The sequence below is a fragment of the Pinus tabuliformis genome, chromosome 2_1, assembly GCF_031772625.1.
Source record: "Pinus tabuliformis cultivar Carrire ecotype Pingquan chromosome 2_1, CPIR1, whole genome shotgun sequence".
NCBI classification, from domain to species: Eukaryota; Viridiplantae; Streptophyta; class Pinopsida; order Pinales; family Pinaceae; genus Pinus; species Pinus tabuliformis.
In genome coordinates, this window is record NC_142299.1 from 184,475,978 (window position 1) to 184,499,535 (window position 23,558).

Genomic DNA, 23,558 nt, shown 5'->3' on the forward strand with positions numbered 1-23,558 from the left:
CACGCACTTTCATGCACAGAAAAGTTCTTTTCATGAAGAGAAAAGTTCACGCACTTTCATGGTTGGCTCATGGTATTATTCCAACAGTTTTTGATGCTATGGTTTTGGTCCGTGGTATTGCATCCAAAAGTGTTGATCTCATGCACTTTCATGGTTGGTTCATGGTATTAGTCCGATAGTTTTTGATCCTATGGTTTTGGTCCGTGGTATTGCATCCAAAAGTGTTGATCTCACACACTTTCATGGTTGGTTCATGGTATTAGTCCGATAGTTTTTGATCCTATGGTTTTGGTCTGTGGTATTGCATCCAAAAGTGTTGATCCCAAGTATTGGGTCCGTGGTATTGTGTTATTATGGTTTTGGACCGTGGTATTGTGAAAGGCCTAAGACTATATAAGAGGAAGAAGATCATTTGGCAAAGCATCATCGAATGAATTGAATATCTAATAAGTGATAGATATGAAATATTTGTGATTGGGTTATGGTGCAGATCTGGATCTGAATGAAGGAGGAACCTTAGCGCATAAAGAAGGATGAGTTCTATTGATGGGTCATAATCTTTATGCTTGAATAATAGTATCTTTGTATGATTTTGATATGTTATATGAGGCGCATGCTTGATCTATAAATCTGACAATCTGGGTTAATTAGTGTCTGAATATTTGAAAGAAGGAATTATCCTTTATAGATCTGCACGCAGGTTTCAGGTTGTTGAAGTAGCATATATCTTTAAATTATGATCTAGCTGCCTATGTCTATTGCTGCAGTATTCTGGGTTCAGAATTCGGTGTGTGGTTACTGTTACTGTGTTCTGGGTACAGCTGTCAGAGAAGTGTTTACTTGATTCAGTGCTAATTGGGAAAAGGAGATTGTTTTGATGCAGATATACTTGATGATTAATTGATGTTCATGGATCCAGTCTGAAAATTTATGAAAAGTGGTCCTTGAAAGAAAAGAAGTAGGGGGTTGTAACTCCCTTCCAGGAGAGAGAGTTGTAGCTCTCTGCAGGTTGCAGCTTGCGTACTGGTAAAGGACTACACCAGTACAAAATCATTGTAAAAGGAGTTTCTAATTTAAAGAATATAGAGACATATTGCAGCAGGTGGTTTTCACCCACATTGTGTTTCCACCTTATGTCTGGTGTTCTTTGGTGTGACTATATATTTTTCTTCTTCATGCTCATTATTTTATGGTACTGACATACAATAATTCAAAGTATAAATATATTGAAAAAGAATTAGATAATACTGATTCACCACCCCTCTCAGTATTATTTCCAACAATTTGGAACATTCTTCCCTTCTAGGAGTGTTTGGTATATGTTGTCGAATTCTGGATCACTCTTGTAAAGATTCAACCACCCCAATGTCTCGTGCCCATAGTAGCTAAGCACAGTGATTAGCGCCATGACCAGTGGTCGCATGAGGCAATCAGTGACATTATTGGTATTGTCCTTCTTATACTTAATGTTCAAATGGAACTATTGTAGATAGGTGGACCATTTATGATGACAATCCTTCTGCAACTTCCCTTATGTCTGTATGAACTATAGAGGCCGGTGGTCTGTGTGGATGACCGTTTCCTTACCCAGAATGTAATTCTTCCATTTTAAACAAGCCTACACAATGGAATACAATTCTTTGTTGTAAGTTGGGTACTTTCAGACTGTGTCCGAAAGTGTCTCACTATGGTAAGCCACCAGATGCCCATGTTGAGTAAGAACTGCACCAATAGCATAGTCGGAGGCATCTGTCTCAATCTCAAATGGTTGTTGCAGGTCTCGTAATGTGAGCAGTGGTGCAAAACAGAGGCGATTCTTCAACCCGGAGAATGTCCATTGTTGGGTTTCTGACCAAAAGAACTTGGCTTTTGCTCCGCCCTTGGTGACTTGAGTTAAAGGCCAAGTGATATGAGAAAACCCCAACATGAACCTATGGTAAAAATTGGCAAGCCCCAAAAAGCTGCGGAGCTCCATGAGAGTGGTTGGGGCTGGCCCATCCCGAATGACTTACATCTTGGATGGGTCCACATGTACAGCTTTATCATTAATGATGTACTGCAAATATTCAACTTGGGTCAGGCCAAAGGTACATTTCTCCGAGTTAGCACACAACTTGTGTTGTCAAAGGGTTTGAAGGACTTGTCGAATATGGTGGAGTTTCTCTTCCCAACTCTAGCTGAAGATCAAGATGTCATATAAATACACCACCATGAATGCATTGGTGAAGGGCCACAAGATTTCGTCCATCAGTCTCATGAAGGTTGCAAAAGATATTATAGACTATGTGTGAAGTTTCCTATGTTACTTAATGCAATGGATCGATAAGGTTGCAAATAACATAAACGCTTAAACAATTATAAAAACATAATCAAACACATAATCACAACCAAAATTGATAAAGGAGTTCACCAGACTTCCTGGCTACATCTCCTGGTCCTTTAGCTTCCAGTGCTGACCTCTTTATTATGTTCTTCAAATAGTTGTTACAGGTTTGAGCTCAAAAATAAAGTCTCAACCTAGTAAATGGATATCACCACTGTGTTTAGCTCAAATCTTCGAGTTGAAACGAGTATACACTCGACCGTACTTGGTCACCCTAATCTCTAGACCCCCTGGAACAGTTCACAATGCACTCCTCAACTTTTCTGTGTTATGGTGTTTATATAACACGTATAGTTACAAATTGCAATAAACATGCAACAATACGCTTATAATAGAAACAAACTATAAACGAAAGGATCGACGGGTGCGGGGTGGACCCCGACCATCCAGCCTTTCCCTGGCACTGATCTCAAGAACCGACCATCTGACAGCTATCACATCTCGCTCATCAACTAATCTGGACATTCTGCATCGTTGATCTATCTTGTGGGATCCAACGGTTGTCGTGCGGTCTCGCACTCCAACTAGTATGTTTACTAATTCTCTGAAGGCATGTGAGAAAGTGGTTTCTGGGAGGCTACGTGTCGAGCGCTGAGTTGAATCATGTGCTCTTGGTCAAAAACCGCTTCCTGCCTTGAAGGCACGTAATAAACCATTTACCTCTCTCCTGTCAAAACTCAAAGAGTTTAACTTCTTTTTCATAACTTTATTGTGTTTGTTTTCCAGGATGACCTACCTGCATGTTTCAATGCGATATGCGTCGATCTCCTTTCATTAAGCGATCTCTGCTCTAGATCGTTGATCCCCATCGCCTGTGGTATGAACCACAGACTACCACATCATCTTCTGTGCTGACATCATCAAGAACCTGTGACTCTTTCTCGGGTTGCCACATGTCTTGCTGACGTAGGTATTGAATTTTGACCTAAATCTTTAATTGGCTCTATTTTCCTTATCTGAACTTGGATTTGCATGTTGTTTGCACCGTTGGCTTCATATTCATGAGCACTTCAGCATTATTCCATGTTCAACTGTATTTGAATACTTTTGATCTAGACGCTACGCTGAATCCATTTTGGATCACTCCTCCCCACTAGAAGCTTTTGGTCCACCAAAAGTTGGTTTTAATATCGAGTAAGTGAGGATAAAGTTCCTTCACTTTTCCAATATCTATCCATCATGCTTTACTTGGATTTTTACCTTTGATTCGACTCAAAGATACTCATTGTTCCCTCGTTGCGAAGTTCTTATCCTCCTATCAAGAACTATGTCATTCTATAACTCATTGAGATACTTGGACAACAGATCCTCAATGGAAGGTAGCGGACCTTGATATTCGAGATCTTCAATCAATGAAGGTTCATACAACCTCAACTTTTCAACATTAACGACTGAATAGATTTTCATATAAGCTGGTAGATCAAGGCGGAAAGCATTTTCACCAATTTTATCAAGTATTTAGAAAGGACCATATCTAATTGGTTTCAACTTTTTACCTTCGCCTTGCAGTATTTCTTTGCTGATGTACAACCAAACTTGATCACCAACTTGAAAAATATGCTCGACTCTATGTTTGTCATGTCGCGCCTTATACTTTTCTTGGCTTCTTTCCAGTTGTTGTTGTATTTCCTAGTGAATTTCCTGGATTTGTTCAATGAACTTGGTTGCTTTGTCCACATCACTGTGCCCATCAACTGCTATGTATTTACTAAAGACAAAATCCAAGGGAGACTTTGCTATAAAACCAAAACAAGTCTCAAAATGAGATCTTTGAGTAGAAGAATGTTTTGCACGGTTATAAGCATGTTGCACATGACACAAATGCTCATCCCAAAGTTTATGATGCTTGTTGCAATATCCTCGAAGCAACTATATCACTGTCCTGTTGACCACTTCTGTCTGACCATTTGTTTTTGGATGAAATTTCGTGCTCTTCTTTAACCTTGTGTCCATTAACTCCCATAGGCTTGACCAAAATTTCCCAACAAATCGAGAATCTCAATCAAATAAAATAGAAGTGGGTAACCCAAAATGAACCCACACATTTTGAAAGAACAACTTTGCAGTTTGTTCAGCTGTGACCTGTTTATTACATGGTATCAAAATACACATCTTACTGAACCTATCCACAACTACATACAAATAATCATGACCCTTTCTAGACTTTGGCAATCCCCCAACAAAATCCATGGAAACACTTTCCCAAGGACGAAAAGGAATTGGAAGTGGAGTATACAAGCCTAATTTTCTATTACTTGGCTTGCTTGTAGCACACATAGTACATCCTTTGATATATATATATATATATATATATATATATATATATATATATATAGAAACTGTCTCAATCATTCGTGGCCAATAATAGAACCTTTGTAATTGTGCAACTATTTTACTTACACCAAAATGACCTGATATGAGAGAAGTATGTGCTTCTTGAATTATGTTAACTCTTTCAGTTTGTGGAATGCATAACATTCCCAAATGATATAAGAATTTGTCCTTTATATAATAATCCAATTATTCTACCTGCTTGGCATGACTTAAACTTGCATATACATCCTTAAAATATGTGTCTTGAGCATATTGTTCAATGTAACTTTCATGAATTATTGAATTATGCTTAAGTATTGTGGATGCATTTATAATTGGTCTTGATAACATGTCTGCAACCTTATTATGTATGCCCTTCTTATATCTGATAAAAAGATGAAATTGTTGTAGAAAACCCATCCACCTGTAATGTCTTGATTGTTGCAATTTAGTTTGTGAGTGTAAATATTGAAGTGGTTGATGATCTGTGTGTATGATTGTTTCTTTACCCATTATGTAATGTTTCCACTTTTTAACACTATGAACTAATGCATATTTTTTTTTATCATATGTAGGATAGTTAACTACTACTGATGTAAATGTCTCAGAATGAAAGCATATACGCTTTCTGTGCTGCATAAACACTGCCCCCATGGCATATTCACTCACATCCGTCTTGATCTCAAATGGATGTTGAATGTCTGGCAGTGCTAATACTGGCATTGTACTAATCCTTTCTTTCAATGTGTTGAAGGCTTTCTGCTATTTTCCTCCCCACTGAAACACCTGTTTCACACTTGTCAAAGCATGTAAAGGAGCTGCAATCAACAAAAAGTTAGCAATATACTTTCTCTAGTATTGTTTTGTCCTTAATAAAATTCCAACTTCTGTAGCAGTATTGGGTTTAGGCCAGTTTACTATGAATTCAACCTTAGAGAGATCTATATTCAATTCACCACCCCCTACAATATAACCAAAATATTTCAAAGATGTTCTGCCAAATTCACATTTTGATAGTTTCACATAGAGATTTTCTCTTTTTAAAACATCTAAAATTTGCTTTACATGTTCATCCCATGTCCTACTAAAAACAAGAAAATCATCTAAATAGACTATTGCAAAATCATCAATAAATGGTCTAAATACATCATCCATGACTCACATAAATGTAGCAGGAGCGTTAGTTAAGCCAAAAGGCATAACCAACTATTCATAGAGTCCTTGCTTCATCTTTAAAGCAGTTTTCCATACATCCTGTTCTACAACTCTGATTTGATGGTAGCCGCTTCGCAAGTCTAATTTAGAGAAGTAAACTACATCTTTTAACTGATTTAATAAATCATCAATACAAGGAAGAGGATAACGATTCTTTATTGTGATTTTATTTTGTTTTCTAAAATCAATGCACATTCTCCATGAACTGTCTTTCTTTCACACCAACACAATAGGTGATCCACACGGTGATGTGCTTGGTCGAATAAACCCTTTATCAAGCAACTCATGTACCTGCTTCTTTAGCTCTGCATTCTCTCGAGATGATAACCTGTACATTCCAATGTTAGGTAGTGGAGCGTCTTGCTACAAATAAATTTCATGTGCTATCTCTTGCTTGGGTGGAAGCCCTTTAGGCTCTTGAAACATAATATCATAATTGGAAACAACTCTAACTAGATATACTTTCTATTTGGGATTACATCCTTGGAATGCATCGGATTTATCAAGATCCTTTGCTTTTACAATCATTAGTAAAAATTTCTTACTTGACTTCACAATTCTTTTCATTTGTCCTGAATTTATGAGAGCGAAGTTATCTTTGAGTTTATGAGCCCTCACAATATATTCAATTCCATCCTTAGTGAGTTGATACTTATTTTAGCTCGATAGAAGATAGATTTTCTATCTTACAAGTATGGAATTCCTAATACAATTCCACATATGTCTAATGGGACTACATCTAACTCAACCTCATCTAAAAATGTTGACCCAATAGCGAAATGAGTTTACATTCTTTCGTAACTTGTAGTTTTGTTTTATCACACTCCCAACCTAATGGATATGGCTTTTTATGAGGTTTTGTTTCTAGACCCAACTTCTTTACAATTGTTTCATAAATCAAATTAACTTGTAACCCACTATCAAATAAATTATCAATTTTAGTGTGCTTGGAAATGACTCTAATATGAAATATCTCATTCCTTTTCCTCTCATAACTTTCATTATCAACAGAATGCAAAGAATTACTTGTAGATGCTTCAGAATCTTTACCTTTTATACCTGTAGTTGTAACCATTGTTTCATCACTTGAATCTGATCCAAAGTCCTTCTGAATAGTAGCAACATTATTTCACTCTTACTCCCGAACTTCTTAGGCTTCAATTCTGGATGCAAAGACCAGTAGTGTGCCTCATCGTGTCCTTCCTTCTTACAATGAGCACATGAAGGTTTATCCTTCTCCACAGTGTTTGTTTTCCTTTCCTTCCATTTCAAATTCTTCTTGCCTTTCTTCTTGTTCTCAATAGATTTGGATGATTTCCCAACATCTGGGGTTACATTTTTACCTCTAGCCTCCAGATGAGTTGCTTGAACTGATACATCATCTAAGCTAGTGGGATTAAACATAAGTATAGTATGCTTCAAATAACTATAAAGAACACCTATATATTTTAACAATGTCTCTGGTGAGTCCAATGATATGCCTAATGTTAAAGCTCTCTAATGAAATTCTTGAGTATAACTCTGAACACTTTGACCCTTCAATTGACATAGTGTTTGCTAACTCATCATTGCTCGCTGCATATAAGACAAAGGATAAAATTGCTTTTTAATGGAAAAAACAAATTCATTCCAAGTTGAAATGATTTTACCATGCTTTTGGAGATTTTCTTGTGTCTTGCCTTCCCACCACACAAGTGCGGTTCCTCCAAGTCGAAGGCTAGCCAGCTGGATCTTCTTCCTTTCTGAATCAACTTTCTACACCCTACAATATACATCAATTTGCCTTATCCAATTATCAAGATTTTCAACATTAAGTTCTTCAGCATAAATTGGCAAATCAAATTTTACATCTAATTTGATCAAAGAGGCTTTCTTTTTCTTAGTAGAAGAACTAGTTTTATGAGAAGAAGACGACGATGATGATAATGATAGTGATGATGGAGGAGATGGAGGGGGCTTTTCTCCTTTTTCTTTATCTTATTTCTCTGGAGGGAAAAAAGAAAAGGTTCCTCTACTCCTTTGTCTGGTTTAGGTGATGAAGTACCTTCACCTTTGCCTTTTTTTAAACTCATGATACATTTTTCCACCATGGCACATATCATCATAAAACTATCCAAGAACTAGGATTTTGACCTAAGTGGAGTTTCATTTGCCATCCTTCTTCGTGAAAAGGCCCTTCCAATCTTTGGATTCACCTCAATAAGTTCACCTTCACCTTGTCTAAGATTCAACCTAGTAAGCATTCAAATCTCCACACAAACTTGTCGAAACTTAAAAATCTTGGGTTGTGTTATATTATTTTGATAACTCACCCACGTAGTTAACTGGGGGTTAGAGGGGGGTAGGTCACAGGGGGTTTGAGGGGCACCCGTAACCCCACTTTATGGGGTCTGGGGCAGCGCCTTGGAAAATTTTGGTTTTGGACCCTATGTTAGGTTGGGCGGACCCACCTATGATTTTGTGCATGATTTTTGCACATGTTTTTGGATGCGATGGTTTTCAGTCCATGGTTTTGGACGCGATGGTTTTTCGATCCATGGTATTGGATGCTTCGGCATGTATAAATATGTATTGTAACATTGAAAGGAACATAATGAAAAATCAAGCTGGTAGTCTCGATTTTGGGATCTAGGGGAAAATCTCTGTGTATATATGTGTTTTCTGTGTTATGCTCTCGCATTGTTTATTTTCTATGTTTTAGAATTTGTATGCAGGTAATTTTTGTACGGTTTAAAACCTACATGTGGTATAAGAGCTGTTTTGGCTTCAAGGGGACGCATTTTTTGCTGAGGGGTTTCGCTTGGGCCTGTGGTAGACCCTGTTCAGTGGGAGATCTGCGAGATCGATTCTGTTGGTAAAAGAATATGGCGACAATGGAAAGACAAAGATTAAGAAATTTAATGGTCAAAGTTTTGAGTTGTGGAAACTAAAGATGGAGGATCTGTTGGTGGATAAAGATCAGTGGATCGTGATAGATCCAGGTACTAAACCAACGGGAGTGTTTGATGAAGAATGGAAGAAGTTGGATCGGAAGGCAATGAGCACAATATGATTGTGTGTCTTAGATTCAGTATTGTTGAATGTATCAGGGGAAGCTATGGCGAAGGCTTTGTGGGACAAGTTAGGGACATTGTACCAATCTAAGTCTCTGGTGAATAAATTGTTCCTGCGGAAAAGATTGTATAACCTGAGGAGAAAAGATGGAGACTCGGTCACAGAACATCTAAACACATTTAATACTGTGGTAAGTCAATTATTATCTGTTGATATTAAAATTTCAGATGAAGATAAGTGCATCAGTTTGTTGTGTTCTCTACCAGATTCATGGGATAGTCTGGTTATTGCAATAGGTAGTAATGCAATTGCCTTGAAGTTTGATGAAATAGTCTCATCCTTACTGACGGAGGAGATGAGATGGAAAAATACAGAGAGCTAGAATGGTGATGCCTTGTCTGTACGAGAACGGTCCCAAAACAGAAACAAAAATAAGTCATCAAGTGGGAGATCTAAATCTAGAGGGAGATCTAAATCTCCAGAAAAACTTATAAAGGTGGTGTTAGGCCCCTGTACTACTAGTGTAACCCCATATTGTTATTAGTAAAACCCCCTTATTATATTTTTGTGCCCATGTAGTCCCCATATTGTTATTATTGTGCCCCATAGAAGCCCACTATCGGTATTATTGTGCCCTTACATTATTATTGTTATGTCGGCTCTGATTATATTATGACCCCTTAGACTCCTATATATAGAAAGGAGGTCTTGTCATTTGTATCATTCAAGAATTGTTCATTTGTGTAATATAAAGGAGGTTGCCCCCTCGAAGAGGCTGAATTCTAAGGTGTTCAACTATATTTTCTGTCTTTTTCTGAGCTGGTTTAATAACATTTGGTATTAGAGCTGTGGATTCTAGGGTTTCACTTCTCCAAACAGGTCATCGTGGGATTTTTACTATAACTATTTCGCTACGAAGTTTCAGAAGCTATGAAAAAACCTCATTCAAGATGAAATCGGTCTGAACCTTGGCTCCAAATTTTAGATCCTGTCTCGCTACATTTTCAGAGATATAGTCTTAGTAAGGATGTTAGGGTTTTTGCAGACCCCCGAATTACATTCCAAACAGGTGACCTGGGGAAAATCGTCATAACTTTTGTTTTGAGCATCAAATTGAAATTTCATAAGAAGTTACAAAAAGAGGATGGACTGTAGTTTCCTGTGTATATTTTTGAGATCCTAAGGTCAAAACAATGACACATGGAACTTCATACAATTTCGCTCTTCTGAAAAGGTCTATAATCAGGTTACCATGGGAGATTTGGCATAACTCTTCCTTGGAGAATCCAATTTGGATCAAACTGGTGGGATTGGAAAGAGGACGCAAAGGGCTACTGCAAGTTGCGATTTCAGAACTAGAAGATCTGAAATTACAGAGTTACAATCGTTTCAAGATCAAGCTCCTAAAATCAAGAAAAAGCGAGATGAGGAAGTCTGATGCCAAGGATCTGGTAAATTGGATACTAAAAATGGAGAAATAGTTTGATCTACATGGTGTACCATTGTTACAAAAGGTATGTATTGCATCTAATTATTTAGAACTGAATAAATTTTTATGGTATAAAGGGTTTTGTTCTCGTAAACCACTTGTCACGTGGTCAATTTTCACGGAGGAAATGATAGCACATTATGAGGATAAGAGAAACTCCTTCTTTTGCAAATTGATAAATCTCAAAAAAAAGGGTTCAATGGAAGAGCACATTGAAGACTTTCAAAAATTGAATAGAAGGGTAAATTATATTCCAAAGATGCAAAGTATTGATGTCTTCATAGGGACTTTAAAGGATAACGTTCAACATGAGGTTTGTTTTTGGGAACCTGATTCATTGGAGGAGGGATTCGAGTTGGCAAGAAAAATTGAAAGAGAAATTATGAAAACAAGGAATCCCACTACTGATGACTATAATTATGGAAGTGTTTCTTCTCCTAGCCTTCCACAACCTACAAGGCTTACACCAGAACAATTGGAAGAAAAAAGAGAAAAAGGGATTTGTTACAATTGTGATAGAAAATGCACTAAAGGTCATAAGTGTGTTAAGAAGAAATTATTTAACATAGAGTATGAAGAGGAGGAAGAAAAGGATCAAGAAACATCAAAAGAAGAGGATATATGCCAGGACCCAACCCTAGAGAAAGAAGAAATGAATCCAACCATATCTTGTAAAGCATTGGCAAGAATTACCACTCAAACTCTCAAGATAGAATGACATATCAAGAAGAAAAAGGTTCAAGAAGTGAAATATCACATCAAGAAAGAAGAAATGAATCCAACCATATCTTGTAATGCATTGGCTGGAATTACTACTTCTCAAACTATCAAGATAGGACATATCAAGAAGAAAAATGTTCAAGAAGTGAAAGATCAAATCGAGCATCAAGAAATGAATCCGACCATATCTTGTAAAGCATTGGAAGAAATTACCACTTCTCAAACTCTCAAGATAGAAGGAAATATCAAGAACAAAAAGGTTCAAGTAGTGAACGATCACATCGAGCATCAACAACAAGTTTTCCAACTTTTAAAGGATAACACCACTTTGGTGCAAAATCGAATGAAAAACCAGGTAGATCAACATCGCAGTGAAAAATGCTTTGATGTAGGTGATTGGGTATTTTTATGGTTACATCTCAAGCAAGCTATTTATGAGAAGGAAATGTTGGCAATACTACATGCACTTAAGAAATGGTGACCTTACCCAATGGGAATGCACTTCAAGGTAAAAATGGATCATGATAGTCTTAAATACTTTTTAGAACAAATATTATCTTTAGAAGAACAGAAAAATGGGTCACAAATATGTTGGGTTATGACTTTGACATCATCTATAGAAAAGGGAAGAAATTTTTTGTTGCAGATGCACTCTCAAGAAAGGATGAGGATGTGGAAGCATTGTTTTGTGCTATTTCTATTATCCAACCATATTGGATAAACGAAGCAAGGGATGAATGGAAGAAGGAAAAAGAAGTGTGGCCACTCATCCAAAAGTTGCAAAAGATCCCAATTCAAACAATATTGCCAGAACCCGACAGCTACAAAATCGATCAATTTTAGAGTATCTCATCAAGTGGAAGAACTTACCCGCTGAAGATTCCACATGGGAGGACAAGAATTTTATGTAGAAGCATCAAGAACTACTCCAGTGTTGAGGACAACACTTTTTGAAGGAGAGGGGCATGTTAGGCCCCTATACTACTAGTGTAACTCCTTATTGTTATTATTACAACCCGCTTATTATATTTTTGTGCCCATGTAGTCCCCATATTGTTATTTTTGTGCCCCATAGAAGCCCACTATTGCTATTATTGTTCCCTTACATTATTATTGTTATTTCGGCTCTGATTATATTATGACCCCTTAGACTCCTATATATAGAAAGGAGGTCTTGTCATTTGTATCATCCAAAAATTGTTCATTTGTTTAATGTAAAGGAGGTTTCCCCCTCGAAGAGGCTGAATTCTAAGGTGCTGATCTATCTTTTCTATCTTTTTGTGAGTTAGTTTTATAATAAGTGGTGTGCTGGAAATGCGGAAAGGAAGGGCACTACAAAAGGAACTGTAAATATAAAGCTCCTGATAAAGGAAAGGAATCTGATGATGCTCCTTCTGCAGAGGCGAAAACCACCTCAGATGAAGGTGGGGATGTGTACTTGGCTTCTTCAAGTACACATGTAGATCATAAGGCATGGTTGATTGACTCAGGTGCATCCTTTCACTTCATTCCCCATAGAGAGTGGTTCTGTGAGTATGAGAAATATGATGGTGGTGATGTCTTCTTGCGGGATGAAGGAAGGCTAGAATCGTTGGTCGTGGAAAAGTAAAGTTGAAATTGCAAGGTGAAAGGGTTATAACACTTCTGGGTGTTCTGTATATTCCTGCATTAGCCAGAAATATGATTTCTGTAAGCAAGCTAGATGATGCAGGTGTAAAAATAGTGTTCGAGAAGGATACCTGCAAAATGGTTTGGGAAGCACTGGTATTGATGCAGGGAGTTCAGATTGGAACTCTACACAAGCTTCAAGGTAGCACTGTTATTGATGGGTGCAACAGTTCTGTTGTTCTTAAAAGTGGAGTAGAAAATCTAGTGCTCTCTGGAGAAAAGACCATGCTGTGGCATCAAAGGCTTGGACATATTGGAGAGAAGGGCCTTCGAATACTTCATGGTAAAGGTATGGTAGAAGGTATGAGTAATAGCTCTCTGGATTTTGATTTCTGTGAAAATTTTGTATATGGGAAGCATAATCGGGTGAGTTTCCCCTCTGGTAGTAAGAGGGCGAAATAGATATTAGAGCTTGTGCACAGTGATGTGTTTGGACCTGTGAAGGTTCCATCACTGGGTAAGTCTGTGTACTATATATCATTTAATAGATGACTTCTCAAGGAATATATGGATATATTTCCTTAAGAAGAAATCTGAAGTCTTTGACAGGTTTAAAGAATTTAAGGCTCTCGTGGAAAATCAGACAGAGAAAAAGATAAAGGTGCTGAGGACAGATAATGGTGGAGAGTTTTGCATCAAGGAATTTGAAGAATTCTGTAAGAAGTTTGGTATATCACGACAAAATACTACTCCATATACACCTCAGAAAAATGGAGTTGCAGAAAGAATGAACAAGACGTTGATGGAAAGGGCAAGAAGCATGCTCAGTGGTGCCGGGTTAGGACAGGAATTCTAGGAAGAGGTGGTTGATACTACATGTTACCTGGTCAATAGGTCACCTTCATCAACACTGGAGGATAAGACTCCACAAGAGGTATGGACCAGTAGGAAACCGTCTCTTTCACATCTAAGGGTATTTGGATGTGATGCATATGTACATGTTCCAAAGGAGAAACGAAGCAAGTTGGATAGTAAATCTGAAAAGTGTATCTTTATTGGGTATAAGGATGGTTTAAAGGGTTATAAGCTTTGGAACGCAGTAACAAGGAAGGTTGTGTACAGTCGAGATGTGGTGTTCAAAGAGGTGAAAGATGTTATTAAACATGAAGTCCAACCAAAGGAACCTGAGAAGATAGAGTTTGAGCTAAAGGAGGAAGAATCAGACTCTACAACAGAGGAGGAATCAGAAGATGAAGAGCCACAAACTACGGCTATGAGAAGATCAGTTCGAGAAGGAAGGCAGCCAGAAAGGTATAGTCCATCTACTTTTTGTTCAAATTTTTCTTTGTCTGTTACTGATTATGATCCCAGAACTGTGAAAGAAGTAGTGGATTCAGAGGAAGGAAAACTCTAGAAAGAGGCCATGTTTGATGAAATGGCATCTTTGCACAAAAATGAGGCCTGGGATCTGGTGGAGTTGTCGGCTGGAAGGAAACCCATTGGCAGCAAATCGGTGTTCAGAAAGAAGACAAATGCAGAAGGAAAAGTGGAGAAATACAAAGCTCAGTTGGTAGCAAAAGGTTATTCCCAGGTGCCGGGAATTGATTTTGGTGATATTTTTTCTCCTGTTGCCAAGGTAACTTATATTAGATTACTTTTATCTATTGCTGCTGCTTTTGATTTTGAGGTAGAACAGATGGATGTGAAGATAGCATTTCTTCACGGGGATCTGGAAGAGGAGATCTACATGAAGCAATTTGAAGGTTTTGCGGTGAAGGGTAAGAAAGAACTAGTATGCAAGTTAAAGAAGTCCCTGTATGGGTTAAAACAGTCACCAAGGATGTGGTATCAGAAATTTGATACATTTATATGGGGACTTGACTTCACCATAAGTAAAGCAGATCGTTGTGTGTATTTTAAATTAATTGGTGACCGTGTTATTTATTTGGTCTTGTATGTGGATGATATGTTGCTGGTTGGAAATGACAAAGAAGTTATCCATGATTTAAAGACCCAATTGTCCTCCAAATTCAACATGAAAGATCTTGGTGCTGCAAACTATATTTTGGGCATGGAAATTCAAAGAGATTGGGCAAAGAGGAAACTCTGGTTAAACCAGAGGAAGTATGTCGAGACAATATTGAGAGGTTTAATATGCAAGATAGTAAACCGGTGAAGGTTGCTATTCATGTAGGTGTGAGGTTATCTGCTGAACAATGTCCCAAGACACAAGAAGAGGAAGAGGACATGTCCCATGTTCCATATGCAAGTTTAGTCGGTAGCTTGATGTATGCAATGGTCTGTACTAGACCAGACATTGCACATGCAGTGGGAGTATTGAGCAGGTTTATGCCAAAACCAGGGAAGGAGTATTGAACAGCAGTGAAGCGGGTTTTCAGGTATTTGTGTGGCACTAGTGATTATGGTTTGTGCTACCAAGGAAGACCAGGATTGGACAGAGTTTTGGATATCCATGGCTTTGTTGATGCAGACTGGGCTGGAGATTTGGATTAGAGAAGATCTACAAGTGGGTATGTGTTTAACCTATTTGGAGGTATAGTTAGTTGAATGAGTAAGAAACAATCTGTAGTGGCACTATCAACTACAGAGGTAGAATACATGGCAGCCACTCATGCAAGCAAGGAAGCAGTTTGGTTGCAGAGATTGTGATCAAGTGTGGGGTTAGTACAGGAAGCTATAAGGATAGACTGTGATTGCCAAAGTGCAATTTTCTTGGCAAAGAACCCTGCATATCATTCAAAGACAAAACACATTGATGTTCAGTATCACTTTGTGAGGGATATGATAGAAGACAAAAAGGTGTTGTTGGTAAAGGTGGACACTTTTAAGAATATTGCAGATGCATTGACAAAATCTGTGAGCTCTGAAAAGTTCTCTTAGTGTAGAGAAACAATGGGCAGTAGGGCTGGATAAATGACTAAGCTCTCTTGTGGCCCCCTGTGGAAAGAAAACAACAAGTGGGAGAATGTTGGGTTGTGTTATATTCTTTCCACGACTAGCCCATGTAGTTCACCGGGGGTTAGAGGGGAGGAGGTCACAGGGGATTTGAGGGGCACCCGTAACCCCACTTTATGGGGTCCAGGCCAACGCCCTGGAAAATTTTGGTTTTGGACCCTATGTTAGGTTGGGCAGACCCACCTATGATTTTGTGCATCATTTTCACACATTTTTTTGGACGCGATGGTTTTTAGTCAATGGTTTTGGATGCGATGGTTTTTGGTCCATGGTATTGGATGCTTCGGCATGTATAAATATGTATTGTAATATTGAAAGGAACATAATGAAAAATCAAGCTGGTAGTCTCGGTTTTGGGATCCAGGGGAAAATCTTTGTGTATATATGTGTTTTATGTGTTATGCTCTCGCATTGTTTATTTTATGTGTTTTAAAATTTGTATGCAGGTAATTTCTATACGGGGTTAAAACCTATAGAAAGCCTTTAGCTCCGATACCACCTGATCCGAAATTGAAAAAGGTATTACAGACTATGTGTGAAGTTTCCTATGTTACTTAATGCAATGGATCAGTAAGGTTGCAAATAACGTAAACACTTAAACAATTATAAAAACACAATCAAACACATCAACACAACCAAAATTGATAAAGGAGTTCACCAGACTTCTTGGCTACGTCTCCTCGTCCTTTAGCTTCCAATGCTGACCTCTTTATTATGTTCTTTAAATAGTTGTTACAGGTGTGAGCTTAAAAATGAAGTATCAACCTAGTAAATGGATCTCACTGTTGTGTTTAGCTCGAATCTTTGAGTTGAAACGAGTATAAATTCGACCGTACTTGGTCACCATGACCTCCAGACCCCCTGGAACGGTTCACAACACACTCAACTCTTTTGTGTTATGGTGTTTATATAACACATATAGTTACAAATTGCAATAAATGTGTAACAATATGTTTATAATGGAAACAAACTATAAATGAAATGACCGGCAAGCACGGGGTGGACCTCGACTGTCTGACCTTTCCCCGGCATTGATCTCGAGAATAGACCATCTGACGGCTATTGTGTCTTGCTCATTAACTGATCTGGATGTTCCACACCATTGATCTGTCCTGTGGGATCCGACGGCTGTCGCGCTGTCTCACACTCCAACTAGCACGTTTACTAATTCTCCGAAGGCACGCGAGAAAGTGGTTTTCGAGAGGCTATGTGTTGAGTGCTGAGTGGAATCACGTGCTCTTGGTCGAAAACTGCTTCCTGCCTTGAAGGTACATGATAAACCATTTACCTCTCTCCTGTTAGAACTCAAAGAGTTTAGCTTCTTTTTCATAACTTTATCATGTCCGTTTTCCAGGATAACCTACTTGCATGTTTCGACGCGATATGCGTTGATCTCCTTTGATCGGATGATCTCTGCTCTTGATCATTGATCCCCATCGCCTGTGGTATGAACCAATCGCAGACTGCCACATCATCTTCTACGCTGACATCATCAAGAACCTGTGACTCTTTCCTGGGTTGCCACATGTCCTACTGACATAGGCATTGACTTTTGACATGAATCTTTAATTGCCTCTATTTTCCTTATCCGAACTTGGATTTGCATGTTATTTTCACCGTTGGCTTTGTATTCATGAGCACTTCAACATTATTCCATTTTCACCTGTATTTGAATACCTTTGATTTGGAGGCTATGCTGAATCCATTTTGGATCAACCAACCATTCAAAAAGTCCCTCCTTGGATTTGAAGGCAACCCTTCCACACATTAGAGGGTTCGATAAGCACCTGGTGATTACCTGATTTCAAGTCAATTTTGTTGAAATATTTGGCCCCCTTGAGCTGGTCCAGAAGGTCATCAATCCGCAGGATTGGGTACCTATTCTAGACAATGATCTTGTCCAGCGCCCGATAGCCAATACAGAGCCTCTAGGTCCCATCCTTTTTCTGTACCAATACAATCGGGCTCCCACAGGGTGATGATCTTGGCCTTATGTGCCCTTTTTGCAGTAGTTCCTGAATCTGCCTCCTGATCTCATCGTTCTTTAGAATAAAGCGTCGATAGATTGGTCCATTGCACAGCGGCGCGCCCAGGGTCAGATTGATGGAGTGCTTGACCTCACAGTGCAGAGGTACTCGTGTGGGTGAGGTGAAAGTGTCCCTGTACTCCTCCACGACCTTCTCCATCTGTTGCTGCTATGTAGAGGAGCCCTGTCTGGAAGCTGTGGCCACAACCTTCTTCTTGCCTTTGGGGTGAATCATAAGGAAAAAAAATTTCATGGCATGGGAAATGATCTTACTGCATTGCTTTGCAGTGATCAAAGAGATAGTTGTAGGTGGCACCAACTTTGGTATACTGTACAACTTATTATCTAAAGTAATAATCATAGAGCGAGGTCTAAACTCATATACAACATGTCGCTTCCACATTTATGGTTTTCCTAACAATACATCAGAAACTTCAAGAGGAGAAATGTCACACAATACCTCATCCGTGAAGGGCTTGATGCTATACGGAAGGCGACACTGCTAGTTGACGCGAAGATCTTGTCCTTGGTGAAGCCACTTGATGGTGTACAGCTGTGGATGTAATGTAGTCTTTAGGCCTAACCGCTTCACGACTTCTGCTGAAATGAGGTTCTTTTGGCTCCTACTGCTGACAATGAACTGCAGTAGAGAACCCTTCACCCACATCTATGAGTGGAAGAGGCATTCCCCCTCCTCTGGATCTTTAGGCTCAAGTTTTTGGATCTTTGTGGTGGCCACGATGGCACTGGGCTCCACATTAATGATTTTCTTCCCTTTGTCAGTCCCCTTATCGGGTTTTGATTCAGAGTTGGAACTTGCATCTGATTCGGAAGCCTTCAGCTTGGCCATCAGTGACTGCTTGGTGTGACACTCACTTGTATTGTGAGTGGAGCTCTTATGGAACTCACACCATTTTCTCGTATCCTTCTTCATCTTCGTGGTGTTGTTCTTTATCTTTGGCTTCAGTGGGTTGTCCTAGGTAGCCCTGCATTAGCTTGGTCCCTTGTTCTATGGTTTGGGGGTGCCTTTTCTTTGCTTTGGATTCACAGATCAAAAGTCCTACTTCTTCAGTTTAAACTTCTTCTCAATCTTTACAGTGTACCAATACGTTGTTCCGAGCGAGGAAATATCTAGGAACTCCATCTCATCATGGATGTACATGTGTAGACAGTCATGGTACTTGAGCACCAAATGCCGCTCAGTATCCTTGATACCCGCTTCGTGAAAAGAGTATGGAAAATATTTGTGAACTCAGACACATCTTGGTCCCTTCCCTACCATAGTGTGGTCCATTTTATGTATTTATCTTCTTAGCTCCTGACAAGGTAATATTGTTCCTTGATGGCATCTCAGAAATAATTCCAAGTGGGTGTAGCTGAAAATAGCGAGGGTTCACTCTCGTCCTTTTGTTCATAATAGGTTTTCCACTAGGCCTTGATGTGTGGGGCAGCTTTGAGAAGTGTAAACGTAATATTTTCCCGTTTGGAAAAGTCATGAACTGAAAAATATCCTTCCAATAGATTTAACCATTTATCTACAGCGTCTTCCTCTATGAGGCCTTCAAATATGGGAATATCGAAGTTATATTGTACCTTAAAAGGAGTGGCACCTCCATAGTGGTTGTTGGATGAAGATATATCACCTGTGGGTAGCAGTTGAAGGATCTTGGCAAATTTATCCATCATCGCATCCCTCTATCACTCGAGGGATTCTTCGAGCAACATTTTTAAAGGATATACTACCCCCTTATCTTTCTTTTCTTCCACCATGGGAGGTTGTTGGGTTTTGCAAGGCTGATCCTAAATCCTTATACCCTTATCGAGCCCTAAATCCTTATACCCTGATCTCGTTGGGGACATCCAAAGAAAAACAGAGAAAGAGTAGACTTCTCTGTTACCACTGATCCAAACTTAAATAAGAATGCAACAACTTACAGATATACTCATCAACATAGAGATGCAGTAGAAAAACACTTCATCTCATTAATAGAAAAATATTGAACTATGCTTACAAAAAGAATGGAAATAAGATAGCTCGGGCGATGGTAGCTTATCTCTGAGAAGAGATGTGGCAGCTACATGCCTCTGAACTATGTTACAATGAGGTTCAAGGGCCTTTCTATTTTAGATTTTAGGCTTCTGTGGAAGTTTTTTGATTCATGATCTGGATTATCCACAGTTTTTAGTTCATTCTGCCAACGTTTCGAACCCCAAAGGGGGTCCATCATTAGGACAAATCAGATAGAATAGAATAAGAATGAGAGATTATTGAGAGAGAAGAGTATTGCGACTTGGATGTAAATAAACAAGAACCCTAATTTTATATTATTGAACAATAAGAGAAAACCCTAAACAACCAAAACCATAACCCGAGGAGATGTAACACTAAGAGTTTATGGGCCCTGTTGGGGTAAGTTGGGCAACCAACATCCTGGGGTTGTAACTTGGTCATATTATCTTTGTTTGATGCGTATGATACCTTGTTGGAAAGATCTCTCTGAGGACTACAATTGCTGGTGTGATTAACCATGTAATCATTGAGGAATTTTGCCAAAAAAACATCGTTTAGGGCCTCAAATTGGCTCCGGAAGTTTAGGACCTGAAAAACTGCCAATATAGTAAACTATGTCTCAGAACAGGAGGTAACTCCTCAAAACAATTCATGATATTCATTCAGGTTGGTCTTTATTATATACATGAGGGAGAGACTATTCATCTCATCTCCCGATGGCTCTTCATCTTTTCTATTATTTATTTACATCAATTACAGTTGTTCACCCAATCTTGATGACTAGGTGTCAACATCCCCCCCTTAATCTGAAGGGATGTTGGTGAGTCCAAGCATCATTCTGAATCTTTCAAGATTTTCTCTTCCAAGCGCTTTGGTGAAGATGTCTGCAATTTGCTCATTAGTGGAACAATGGTGGAGATGGATTGTTTTGGCCTCAACATGATGTCGAACCAAATGATATCTAGTATTGATGTACTCCGTTCGATCATGGAACTTTGGGTTCTTGGCCAACTTTATTGCCGAGGTATTGTCAATCATGAGTGGAGTCGATTGTACTTGTTTTACCAACAAATCTTCAAGAATTTTCCTGAGCCACACAATTTCTTTTGTTGCCTCAGCTGCTGCCACATATTCTGCCTCTATTGCGGAATCTGCTGGAACTGATTGTTTACATGATCTCCAGGAGACAGTTCATGATCCAAGACTCATAGCATAACCTGAAGTAGATACCCCAGTTTATTTGTCTCCATCGAAGTCTGAATCAGAGTATCCAATCAAGCTGAAGTTGCCCACCTGTGTATACTTGATTCCAAAATCTTGAGTTCCCTTCAAGTACCTTAGAACTCTTTTTGCGGCAGACCAATGTCCCTCATAAGGCTTTTTCATAAACCTGGAGAGGATTCCAATAGCAAATGAAATGTCTGGCCTGGTAGTAGTTAGGTAGTTGAGACTTCCTATAAGCTGTCTATACTTTGTTGCATCCTCAAATTCTTTTCCTTCAATGGATGTGAGCTTTAAGTTTTGTTCCATTGGAGTAGTAAGAGGATTGCATTCTGTCATGCCAAACCTGTTCAACAGATCTCCGATGTACTTCTTTTGAGAAAGGAATATGGACTTCCGATGTTGAGTTACTTTAATACCAAGATAGTAATGAACATAGCCCAAATCAGTCATTTCAAAACCTTTCTTCAATTCCTTCTTTATGGATGCAACGTAGCTTTCATTGTTCCTTGTCAGTGCGAATAGAGCCAATATGAGACTGTGCATCATTTTCAATCCATGTATGAAAGTTCTTGAATGTTTGAAAAGCATCAGATTTGTTCTTCAATAAATAAACCCAACACATTCTGGTGTAGTCATCAATAAATTTCATGATATATTTATTTCCATTTGCAGAAGGAACATGCATTGGACCACATAAATCTGAATGAATGAGTTCAAGTTTTCTAGGTGCTCTTGAATGTGAATCATGAAAACACTGTTTGCTATGCTTTCCTAGAATGCAAGCATCACATTGCTTAAGTTTCTTAGGAATTGTAAGCAAACTAGTAACACCATTTTTATTCAACAAGTGGAGGCTATCATAGTTCAAATGTCCAAATCTAGCATGCTATAATAAACTTGATGGAAGTGTACCTTCTTCATAATGAGAATTGTATGAGAAATGTTGTGCACGAGTAGAGGTTCCCTGCAGCTTGAGAAGCCTTTCTTCTTCCATACCCCTCATGACAAGTGAGTGGTCAGATGCTTTTCTCACCTCAAGCTTGCCATCAAACATATGAATAGAGTGACCTTGCTAGTGGATGTGGACCAAAGATAGCAAGTTTCTCTTCAACTGTGGGAGATATAGAACATGATGTAGAAGAAAGTCCGGAAGACTAGGCAATTTAAGCCTGATTGTGCCAAGCCCTGATGGCTTGAGTTTTGATTGGTCTGCAAATTATACTGCTCCATCAACATTGTCAGTAAATTCTTCAAAAAAATCTTTTCTATGAGTCATGTGGCAAGTTGCTCCTGAATCAAGCAACCAATCATTTTTCCAAGAAGCAAGTGAAGCATTAAATAAGTCTTCATTTACTCCAATATTACATTGTGCCACAACATAATGAGTGGATTTAGGTGCTTTACCTTTGTCTGTGTCATTAGTTTTACCTTTGGGTTGGTTTATTTGCTACTCAATTTTGTACCAAGGTAACTTGCATGTGGACGCATCATGTGATCCATTTCTTTTGCAGCGTATGCAATGCAAATCTGAATTTTCTCCTTGACAGTGTCTGCCCCTCTACCTCTGAAATATCTTCCTCTTCCTCTTCGACCACCTCTTCTTTTGGAAGAATCTTGGGCAAGATTCTTTTCTTTATGAGCAAGGCACACAACCTCTTTAGAAGATTTAGGGGTTGTCTTCTTTCCAAAAGCTTTCTCTCTTTCAGTAAATTTTTTCACAAGAGAGTCAAAGGTAATATCTTTGAGATTTCCATTTTCTTGCAATAACTCAAGATAATTGGAGTAAGTAGGATAAAGTGCCTTGAGAAAAGTGATAAGAGGAATATCCAATTCAACCTTAGTGGCTTTGATATCATGCATTATAGATTTTACTTCGGATGCAAGAGCAAGATGATTATTATTTTGTAATTCAAGAGTGAAGAGTTTAATAGTGAGTTGAACAACTTCAAGTGTAGAGTGTGAGTCATAGAGTTCTTTCAGCTTTTGTAAGGTTTTGAAAGAATTTGAAAATGGTGAAATATGTCGACCCACCTCTTCACTTACAGATGCTGCAATTAATGCATAGGCTTTGTTGTTCTTATTTTCCCAAATGGCGAACTCCTTATCTGAGGTAGGCTATTCTAGCTCTTTGTCTCCATCTCCAACACACACTCCTTTCCACAACTCACTGAAAATGAGGGTGTGTTTTATCTTCCAGGGCCACTTAGGATAGTTCTCCTTGCCAGTGAGAACTACTCCCACAATAGATACGATTGAATGCATTGTAAAATCTATGTACTGTGGGAAAAAAATACTTTTGTTGCAAAATTTTACTCCTAAAAAAAATTGATTCTAATATATGGAGACAGAGGTATCACTGTGTTAGGACTCCACTATGTACCATTTTTGCCATATATTTTGACATCACTTTACTCTTAAAACCATGAACCTCAATGTCTTTTTCATTCACTTTATCCCAAGGTATATAGAAACCTCTTCTTTATTATATGGTTAATCTGTCTTACATTTAATTCCATAATACTCTTATATTTTATCAATT

General features: G+C 38.6%; 1 pseudogene; it reads right to left on the reverse strand.

The window, feature by feature from the left end:
* The window catches only part of LOC149199339 (protein EDS1B-like), a 58,154-nt pseudogene that overhangs the window by 25,079 nt on the left and 9,517 nt on the right, over positions 1-23,558 (reverse strand).